Source organism: Lagenorhynchus albirostris, chromosome 1 (genome assembly GCF_949774975.1).
Source record: "Lagenorhynchus albirostris chromosome 1, mLagAlb1.1, whole genome shotgun sequence".
NCBI lineage: Eukaryota > Metazoa > Chordata > Mammalia > Artiodactyla > Delphinidae > Lagenorhynchus > Lagenorhynchus albirostris.
In genome coordinates, this window is record NC_083095.1 from 88050334 (window position 1) to 88061681 (window position 11348).

Below are 11348 nucleotides of genomic sequence, written 5' to 3' on the forward strand. Positions count from 1 at the left end.
TCTTCTTTCTCTAATTGCTTTAGGCATAAGGTTAGGTTGTTTATTTGAGATGTTTCTTGTTTCTTGAGGTAAGATTATATTGCTATAAACTTCCCTCTTAGAACTGATTTTGCTGCATCCCATAGACTTTGGGTTGTCGTGTTTTCATTGTCATCTGTTTCTAGGTATTTTTTGATTTCCTCTTTGATTTCTTCAGTGATCTCTTGGTTATTTAGTAGTGTATTGTTTAGCCTCCATGTGTTTGTATTTTTTACAGATTTTTTTCCTGTAATTGATATCTAGTCTCATAGCGTTGTGGTCAGAAAATTTACTTGATATAATTTCAGTTTCCTTAAATTTACCAAGGCTTGATTTGTGACCCAAGATATGACCTATTCTGGACAATGTTCCATGAGCACTTGAGAAGAAAACATATTCTGTTATTTTTGGATGGAATGTCCTAGAAATATTAATTAAGTCCATCTTGTTTCATGCATCATTTAAAGCTTGTGTTTCCTTATTTATTTTCATTTTGGATGATCTGTCCATTGGTGAAAGTGGGGTGTTAAAGTCCCATACTATTATTGTGCTGCTGTTGATTTTCCCTTTTATGACTGTTAGCATTTATTTGCCTTATATATTGAGGTGCTCCTATGTTGGATGCATAAATATTTACAATTGTTATATCTTCTTCTTGGACTGATCCCTTGATCATTAGGTACTGTCCTTCTTTGTCTCTTGTAATAGTCTTTATTTAAAGTCTATTGTGTCTGGTATGACAATTGCTAGTCCAGCTTTCTTTTCATTTCCATTTGCATGGAATATCTTTTCCCATCCCCTCACTTTCAGTGTGTATGTGTCCCTAGGTCTGAATGGGTCTCTTGTAGACAGCATATATACGGGTCTTGTTTTTGTATCCATTCAGCCAGTCTATTTCTTTTTGTTAGAGCATTTAATCCATTTACATTTAAGGTAGTTATTGATATGTATGTTCCTATTCCCATTTTCTTAATTGTTTTGGGTTTGTTATTGTAGGTCTTTTCCTTCTCTTGTGTTTCCTGCCTAGAGAAGTTCCTTTGGCATTTGTTGTAAAGCTGGTTTGGTGGTGCTGAATTCTCTTAGCTTTTGCTTGTCTGTAAAGGTTTTAATTTCTCTGTCGATTCTGAATGAGATCCTTGCTGGGTAGAGTAATCTTGGTTGTAGGTTTTTCCCTTTCATCACCTTAAATATGTCCTGCCACTCCCTTCTGGCTTGCAGAGTTTCTGCTGAAAGATCAGCTGTTAACCTTATGGGGATTCCCTTGTATGTTATTTGTTGTTTTTCCCTTGCTGCTTTTAATATGTTTTCTTTGTATCTAATTTTTGACAGTTTGATTAATATGTGTCTTGGCATGTTTCTCCTTGGATTTATCCTGTATGGGACTCTCTGCGCTTCCTGGACTTGACTGACTATTTCCTTTCCGATATTAGGGAAGTTTTCAACTATAATCTCTTCAAATATTTTCTCAGTCCCTTTCTTTTTCTCTTCTTCTTCTGGGACCCCTATAATTCAAATATTGGTCTGTTTAATGTTGTCCCAGAGGTCTCTGAGACTGTCCTCAGTTCTTTTCATTCTTTTTTCTTTATTCTGCTCTGTGGTAGTTATTGGCACTATTTTATCTTCCAGGTCACTTATCCATTCTTCTGCCTCAGTTATTCTCTATTGAGTCCTTCTAGAGAATTTTTAATTTCATTTATTGTGTTTTTCATCATTGTTTGTTTGCTCTTTATTTCTTCTAGGTACTTATTAAATGTTTCTTTTACTTCTCCATTCTATTTCCAAGATTTTGGACCATCTATACTATCATTACTCTGAATTCTTTTTCAGGTAGATGGCCTAGTTCCTCTTCATTTGTTTGGCCTGGTGGGTTTTTACCCTTGCTCCTTCATCTGCTGTGTGTTTCTCTGTCTTCTCATTTTGCTTAACTTACTGTGTTTGGGGTCTCCTTTTCGCAGGTGCAGGTTCGTAGTTCGGGTTGTTTTTGGTGCCTGCCCCCAGTGGCTAAGGTTGGTTCAGTGGGTTGTGTAGGCTTCCTGGTGGAGGGAACTGGTTTCTGTGTTCTGTTGGATGAGGCTGGATCTTGTCTTCCTCATGGGCAGGACAGTGTCTTGTGGTGTGTTTTGGGATGTCTGTGACCTTATGATTTTAGGCAGCCTTTCTGCTAATGGGTGGGGTTGTGTTCCTGTCTTGCTAGTTGTTTGGCATAGGGTGTCTAGCGCTGTAGCTTGCTGGTCGTTGCGTAGAGCTGGGTCTTAGTGTTGAGATGGAGATCTCTGGGAGAGCTTTTACCGTTTGATATTACGTGGAGCTGGGAGGTCTCTGGTGTACAAGTGTCCTGAACTCAGCTCTCCCACCTCAGAGGCACAGGCCTGACACCTGGTCAGAGTACCAAGACCCTGTCAGCTACACGGCTAGGTACGTGGAGAGTTTCTTGCCTTTTGGGAAGTCTGAGATCTTCTGCCAGCATTCAGTAAGTGTTCTGTAGGAGTTGTTCCACATGTAGATGTATTTCTGATCTATTTGTGGGGAGGAAGGTGATCTCCACGTCTTACTCCTCCACCATCTTGAAGGTCTCTCATGCTTGCATATTTGTGCCATGTGCTTTCAGGAACACGAAAGTTAATCATCTCCCTTGTTACCCATTATATGGGATGAGATAGGGCTACCAACATTGACAGTCTCAAGGACTGATGATTCTAAGGGACTTCTGGATAAACTGTTATCAGTAAGCAGAATGAAGCACAACATATGACCTTAGAGGGAGTGAATGAGGAAAAAGCTCAGAGAAGAAGGAACTAGTAATCTAGGGCAGGGTGAAGAAAGTGACTCAGCTGTGACCTTTGTAGACTGGGGCTGCTTGTTCTGGGGAAAAAGAGCTGAGCTTTCAGTACAGCACAGGGACAGACAGGCTCTAGTCAGAGCTCTCCTGAGCACCCTGGACTTGGCTTCCCCTGCTACCACATACAAAATTTCCACATCTTGCTGTACACCCAAAAAAACTGGAACCTGAGGAACACCATTGCTCTGTTTACTGGTCCCTAAACCCATACTGCCTTTCCCAGAATAGGGTTCCAAAGGGAGTGAATCTTCCAGGGGTAAGACAGACATTGCTGAGGTGGTTGGCTGAGGAAGAGTATTCTGTCCATCCAACATGCATCTTGTCATTGGCCTGACTAGAGGAAAAGCTCTCCTGCATTTGGAAGAGGCAATAAAGGAAGAGGCCAGTGGGGTGTTTGGACATCTTGGGCTCCCTATAGTAAGAAAGAGGTAGGTACACGTTAGGCTACTCCATTTTCTTATGACTTTGAGCGACTCAAATTCTTCAAGCGTCAGCTTCCTCATTCTTTAAGTGGGAAAGATAATATCTACCTCAGTGTTGTCACAGGGGCAGAATAAAGAGATTTTTAAGTCCTTAGCATGGTGAATAGCACCGTGATTATGCTCAGTAAGTGCTTGTACCCCTGCCCCTTCCTCACTAAACCTCTCTTCAGGTGGTAAGTGAGCAGAGTGGATGATCCCCAAGACTTTTCTAGCTCTGAGCCTCGAGTCTGCAAAGGTGCTTCAAAGAAGTTCTCAGGGTGACAGGAAAGGCTCAGCCTGTCCATGACTCAGTAGCCTCTGCTTTTCCATAAACCTGTCAGGGCAAGGGAGCTAGCACCAGAGGTAGACGTGGAGGCCAGGCAGGTAGGAGAAGTGGGGACCAGGAATTGCTCTCAGGAGCTCCCTGTTATCTGCCTGCACTGCTCTGCCCCTGTGACCACCCAGAGGAGCCCCTGCACCCAGGAGCCCTAAGTAAGTGATTGGACCCTGCTGGACAGGGCCTCCCTGAGGCCATGGCTGTGCCTCACACCTACATTATGGAGGTATCCCTCAGTGGCTGGTGCAGTGCCTGGCATACACAGAGGGAGCTCTGGAAATGTCTGTAGCCTGATAAGCAGCCTGATCTTACTCTCAGCTCTGAGCCATTGCCTTCTTGCCAATCAGCCTGAGCTAACCCCAGAGCAGCTGGAAGTGCTCAGCATGATTCACTGTGGAAACCCGTCAGAGACAGCCTGGGGTCCAAATAAGATGGGGCAACCAAGCTGGATCTCACTGGGGGACAAGGAGTGAGACCAGCTGCCCCCTTCAGACCTCTTTGGCTTTAAGGGGGCTTGTGGGGGACCCTGTGGTATGATAAGAACAACTCTGGGCCAGAGGCAGAATCCTAGGTTCTGGGCCCAGCCCCCCACTAATTTTAGTAGAGCCATTTAATTTGTGTGTGTTCTTGGGCATCTGTGATGGGGACAGTAAAACCTCTCTCAGTAACGTCATCTGTACAGTAGGATACTAAGCTGCTGTGAAAAAGAATGAGGGAATAATCATAACAGCTAACCTCTGAGTGCTAACTACGGACCAGGCCCTTTTCTGAGAATGCTAGATATCTTAACTCATTTCACCCTCACAACAACCCCATGGGATTAGTATTTCCCCCATTTTAAAGCTGAGAAAACTGAGGTACAGAGATTAAATAATTGCTCCAGATGCCCCCCCCATACATACATATGTTTGAGTATGTGTGGGAAAATTGTCTAGTAGGATAGACACCAAACTGTTAATAGTAGTTAACTCTGGAGGAGAGGATTTGGGGGTTTTGTGGTGTTTGAGGGTAGGGGAACCCGAGGACTTTCATTTTTTTACTGTATAAATTCCTCTATTGATCGAAAAAAGTTTTTACCATTATCATTTAAGAAATTTAAGAAAATGAATAAGGATGTCAAAACTCACTGTAGCTTTCAGACTCAAATGCAGAAGTGCATAAGCAGTGGCACAGGCTCCCAAGGCAGAGGACACTCTCCATTCCCAGAAATCCTTTGGCTGCAGCCAGTTCCCAGGAGCAGGGAGAGGAAAGGAGCCACCCAAGCTCAATTACAACCTCAACCCTCACCCCTAGAAGACCCCTGGCAGCCTGGGCAGGGTGATCTGTTACATCATGGGCCCAAGGATCACTTGTGAAGTCTCAGGACTATGGGGTGGAACCACTGGCTCTGAGAAGTGAGCTGTTTGCATCCTTGAGCTATCTCTTGGTCTTCTTAAGTAAATCATGTGCTTTATCTGATGACTAGGGGAGTAACCTCTCATAGCTGGGCAGTCATTGGCAGTCCTCCCTTTAGTTCTGCATGCCTGCATCTTTTGGTCTTAGCCGTGTTTTGTGGACTCCATGACACTGAGTTCTATTTTTGAATCGAGTCAAGGCCCTTTCCATTTTCAGAAGAATTCAGCTAGTACTCATTTATGCCTCTGATTATGGTGTCTGTCTTTCGTTATCCCTTGGACCTGCCTTGGTTACATAATTCTTTTGCTTCCATTCTCCCATATTTGATTTCTGTAGAGGACTTTGTGTTTTCTGGATCCTTTTAAGTTAGGTCAGAGGAGAACATTACCTCATCTTTCTAGCTTTTAAAACTGGTTTTTACCTTAAAAACCTTTAACGGAATGCTTTTTATCATTCCTGCTATTAATTTCTATGAACAATTAAGTTATATTTTAATCTTGCTTTAGAGAATTGTGGATTTAAGTGTTTCCTCCCCAGTCTTACTCAGCCCTTGGTATTATATAGCTGTCGAAAAAACCCTGTCAAACCTCCCTATTTACTCCCCTAGTGGTTCTCATGATATCGTATCTGATACACCATTTAATGAGACCTCATGCTGTTAAACAGGACCTCAGTTAAGTCTTTCAGATCATATTCCATTTGGTTATGTAGTTTACTGAACTACTCCCTTCCCATTGGACATCCAGATTATGGCTTCCTCATAGGGTTGCTGAGAGAATTGAGAAAGCATATTAGGGAACTAGTCCTGGGCCTGACTCAGAGGGGAACTCCATTTCTTTGTCTGCTGAACCCCTCCTTCAGCCATTCCAGGTAATGGCATTCCTGTCCCCCAGAAAACAGCCGTAACTGCCTCCCCTCCTCATCTGGGGGCCATTGCATCACATCCTCAAAAGTCTGTGCCTTCCAAGAGTGTCAGCCTCTCCTAAACCCAGACCAGGTAAGACTCTTGTTTCTTATAAAGTGATGTCATAAGGTGACAATCCTTCATTGGGGTCACTGACACTGATGACGTAGCCATATCACACTGGATGTCAGCAGATCCGAAGGTAATAGGAATTCAGAGATGTTCTTTCCTTATGAAGATGCCATCTTTAGGAAGGTCTGATTGTGAAAGGGGAATATAGCTCAAGTCTGGACCAGTAGAATGTGGACTCCAGCCCAGAGATAAGTTTGTACAATTGACCTTTATCCTTCAAGGTTTAGCTCCTTCCTCCAGAGACGTTTCCTGAACTCCCTCACGGCTCACCCACTCATCTTGGCATTTAATCAATTACTTATTGTGTAATGTAACTTATGCACCAAAAAGCCCGCGAGAATCTGCTCTGTGCCCGGCACTCTGCTAGGCAGTGGAGAAACAACAGTGAAACAGCAAGGGCCCAGGCCCTACCCTCTAGAAGCTTACAGCATAACAGGAAAGACGGACCTTGAACAAGCACTGTGCTTGCAAGTGTGATGAATTACTGCACTTTTTCCCCAGAGCTGGGCTAATTTTCCACTCCCAGAGGGCTGGGATATATTGGGTTGGCCAAAAAGTGCCTCCGGTTTTTAAGTAAACATAAAAGACACATTTTCCATTTTCACTAAGAACTTTATTGAACAACGTATTCACCCTTTTGTTCCACTACCTTCTGCCATTTTTCAGGCAACTTCATAATTCTGTCTTCCCAAGATTTTTTATCTCTTTGAGCAAAGAACTGTTCCAGGTGCCTTTTATAGTCTTCCAGGGAATTGAAATTTTTTTCATTAAGAGAATTTTATAAAGACTGAAACAAATGGAAATCCAGAGGTGCAATGTCTGGTGAATGTGGAGGATGAATCAGAACTTCCCAGGCAAGCTGTAACAATTTTTGCCTGGTGATCAAAGAAACATGTGATCTTGCCATTATCCTAATGGAATTGGATAATTGCAATTAATTAATTAATTGATAGTTACAATTAATTGTTTGGTTTTCTGGAAGGAGCTCATAATAGAGGATTCCCTTCCAGTCCCACCATGTATACAATGTCACCGTCTTTGGATAAAGACTGGCCTTTGGTGTGGTTGGTGGTGGTTCATTTTGCTTGCCCCACGATCTCTTCCATTCCACATTATTGTACAGTATCCACTTTTCATCACCTGTCACAATTTGTTTTAAAAACGGAACATTTTCATTACATTTCAGTAGAGAATTACGTGTGGAAATAGTCAAGGTTTTTTTCGCTTAACTTATGTGGAACCCAAACATCATTAACATAACCAGGCTGGTGCAAATGATTTTCAGTGCTTGCTTTGGATATTTTGAGTATGTTGGTTATCTCCGGCGTGGTATAACGTTGATTGTTCTTAATTAATGTCTCCATTTTGTCGCTATCAACTTCAGCTGGTCTACCTGACCATGGAGCATTGTCCAGCGAGAAATCTCCAGCATGGAACTTCACAAACCACTTTTGACACGTTCAATCCATCACAGCACCTTCTCCATACACTACACAAATCTTTTTTTGCGTTTTTACCTTTCTTGAAATAATAAAGCAAAATATGCTGAAAAATGTTGCTTTTTTCCTTCCATCTTCAATATTAAAATGGCTACACAAAAATTCACCAATTTTGATGTCTTTTTTTTAAATGCACGCTGACATGACAGCTGTCACATACAATCTAACAAAATTGTTTCAAATGAAGTTAAAGACAACTAAGTGCTACTAGAGCCATCTTATGGAAAAAACGGAATGAGCCTTTTGGCCAACCCAACATCTTGCATTCCTTTTGAGTCCTGTGGGCTCTAACGTGACCTGTCACAGCACTTGCTCAATAAATACTATTTGAATAATTAACAATGAGAAACAGATTATGAAAATGTTTGTTTCTTTTCTTAATTTAGGTATAATTGACATATAACATTTATATTAGTTTCAGGTGTGCAATGTAATGATCCAGTATCGTGAGATCACCACAGTAAGTCTAATTAATATCTGTCACCTTATATAGTTACAAAATTTTTTTCTTGTAATGAGAACTTTAAAAATCTACTCTCTTAGCAACTTTCAAGTATGCAATACAGTATTATTAACTAGAGTCGCCACGCTATAGTTTGCTTCTTGATTGCCTTCTCTTTCTATACCATTAGAGGCACCAGGATGGAAAGAGCAGAGATTCTGAGATTTCATGGGACCTGGCTTCAAATCCTGGTTTTACTTGTTACTTCTTGGATGTTTATGGGCAATTTGCTCTCTGAGCCTCAGGTGCCTTCTCTGTAAAATGAAAGCAACAATACCTTCTCCAAAGAGTTATTGTGAAGATTAAATGAGGCAATTTATGTAAATGTGGTATAGGATCTAAAACACATACAAATTTTTAAATGTTCGTTTCCTTCCCCTAGCCAATTGAACCTTGGATGGGAGGCCAAAGAAGCTGTTTTCCTAATATAGGACTTGCATTCATTTAGGATAATGAGTGCAGAGGGGAACAGTAAAATTTTAGGTCTGGATGGGGTCTTAGCCTAATCCCTTTATTTTCTTGGTGAGGAAATTGAGGCCCAGAGAACTCAGGTGATTTCCCTAGGGTCGCACAATGATTTTAGTAGTAGGGCTGGAAACAGAACCCAGGTCCCGACCCAGCATCCAGTGCATTTTGGGCAGTTTCTCCTAGAATTTTATTGCCAGTCTCTCAATCTCAGAAAAGGGAATGCCTTCATGTTACAGTTCATCTGAAGTCTCCTTCCAGGGAGGAAGATAATTCCTGAGAAGTCAGCTGGAGAAGTTCCCAGACCCTTTACAACTTCCTGGAGACTGGGTGGGAAGGTGGTCAGCTCTCCTTGTTGCATTCCAGGAAAGACCAGGATAGAGTGACTTCCAGATGATCTGGGGGCCTGATGTCCCTAGAGGATAAGGCAGGCCTCCTCCTCCCCCTTCCTGGGGAGATGGGAAGGGAAGGGAGCAGTCAGCACAGGACAGTCAGAACACGCCACTTAGCATCACTCAAGCCCCAAACACTCCAAACTCCTCAGAATATGGAGCTCTGCCTCCTGGAACCTCAATTTCTCTTAATAACAATAATAACGATGACAACAACAATAATATTATGAAGTGCCAGGCACAGTTAAAGGCTATCATACATTATCTTTGCCTGCACACTTGCAGCCTGTTTTTGAGAGGCAAGATAAAGCAGTAGTTAAGGGCTTGGTCTCTGATTAAAACTTTCTGGGCTCAAATCTAGACCTCTCAACTTACATTCTGGGCAATATTGGGCAAGTTATTTAAGCCTTCTTTGTGCTTCAGCTTCCTTATCTATAAAATGGGAAGAATGGTAATATCTACTGCATAGGTTGTTCTAAAGATTAAGTGAGTTAATACATATGAAGCATTCACAATAGCACTGGCCACACAGCAAGCTCTGTGTGCATTAGTTGTTAATATCTTAAGAGTCACTTCAGGGGCCTTCCCTTAATCATCTTATCTAAAGGGTCCCCTTTAGTGACTCACTATCAGATTATTGTTTTATTATTTTCAAAGTTCTTTATCATGATCTGGAATTATCTTCCTTTTTTTCTTTTACTTGTTTCTTGTCTGTTTGCTCCCACTAGCAGGTAAGTTTCATGGGAGCAGGACCTCGCCTGGGATCGAATAGACGCTCAGCACACATTTGTTGAATTGAATTGAATTATATCATTGGGGTCTTCCCAAACTCCTGGAAGCAGATACTCCTGTTATTCCCCCCTTTATGAAGAAGCAACATGAGGCACTGAGAGCTCCTTTGTTTGCTCAGGGTCACCCAGCTGGTGGCCCAGTTTGACTCAGGTCAAACCCAGTTTGACTCAAGAGCCCTCACTCTTTTTTATATATATATATTTATTTATTATTTCTGGCTGTGTTGTCAAGAGCCCTCACTCTTAATGATTATGCTGGATTGGCTCCTCTTACTCAAAAATTCTTAGCAAGTGGGTGGGAAGGTTGCCACATCTTATCAACTTTCTCCCCTCTCAAATGGTGCTGGATCTGGAAAGTTCGAAAAAAAGACAAAGAGCTAGCCTTCACTTCTTTCTTCTACAGCTCGGTCTCAGCACCTCCCCATCCTTGTGCACTCCCTTCCCACCAGACCCTGAAGCCCTTCCATCCAGTCTCATCCTCATCTTCTCCATCTCCAATCCTATCTCCATCTAATCCCACCAGATTCCTTTTCCATCCCTGTTCCATTCTCATCCGCGTTCCTATGTCTATGAGGCAGGGCTTGGGTTGGGCTCTGTCCTAAGGCCTGAGACCTATATTTGTGACCTGGAGTAGAAAAGGTTTGCTTTCTTTCTCAGTGTCAACATAACAGTGTCCGTGAAGTTTTTCTGAGTCACCTTTCCCTAGTCCTCTTTTTATGAGACATTTTGTGGCCTCCCACGTTTACATATTTTCCAGAGTCTAACCTCTCCCCTGTACCCATTTGTGCAGTGACTTCATTTTCTCAGTCCAAAGGCATATCACCTGCTGGCTGCCTGATCTTCCCTTTCGATCCACTTCCCAAGAAGACTTGGCTACAAAGTTCCAGGAAGGGTGGGGCCCACTGAGGTTTTGGTGAATGACCAGGCTGAAAACACTTCTATCCTCTCTGCAAGTCCTTGACTTTTATCACAGCAACAGGTGGGTTTCTGGAAATTGAGCAAGATTGGATAGCAGTCAGATCATATGAATGTATGCTTATAGCTGATATCTAGAACTTGGCTGGGGTTTGGAGTCAACGCCAGGCAGCCTAAGAGCCACCCGAGGCTACTCAGGATCATGATGGCACATCCTTCTGTCCAGCTGGACAGGCAATTGACATTGTCTGGGCTCTGGGAAAAAGTGATCATGGAGTCTTCAGGAGACCCTCACTCAGGCTCAGAAATGGTAGGGAGGATAGGGCTGAGTAGAGAATATTATGGACAGTCATGACAGCCATGTTAACAATATCATCTGGTCTAGCAAGGGTAGATGAATTAGGATGAGACAGATAAATATTTTGAGTGGTCTTTAGAAAGGAACAAGGAAGGAATTGATGGGCCAGATTTGGGAATACAGCTAAGGCTGAGACTTAAGGGGCTGGAGTTTGGGATTAGTGACTGGTTGTAGACCCAGTGAGGGGCAGGAGGGCTGGAGGCCTGGAGGCCTGATGCTGTTAGGAAATAGGTAGATTAATAATCAAAATACATTGCAATTGTATAATATATTCTCATAAATTTTCTCATCTGTATAATTTTCTGGGCCAGTATCACTATCTGTCTTCCTAATACCCACA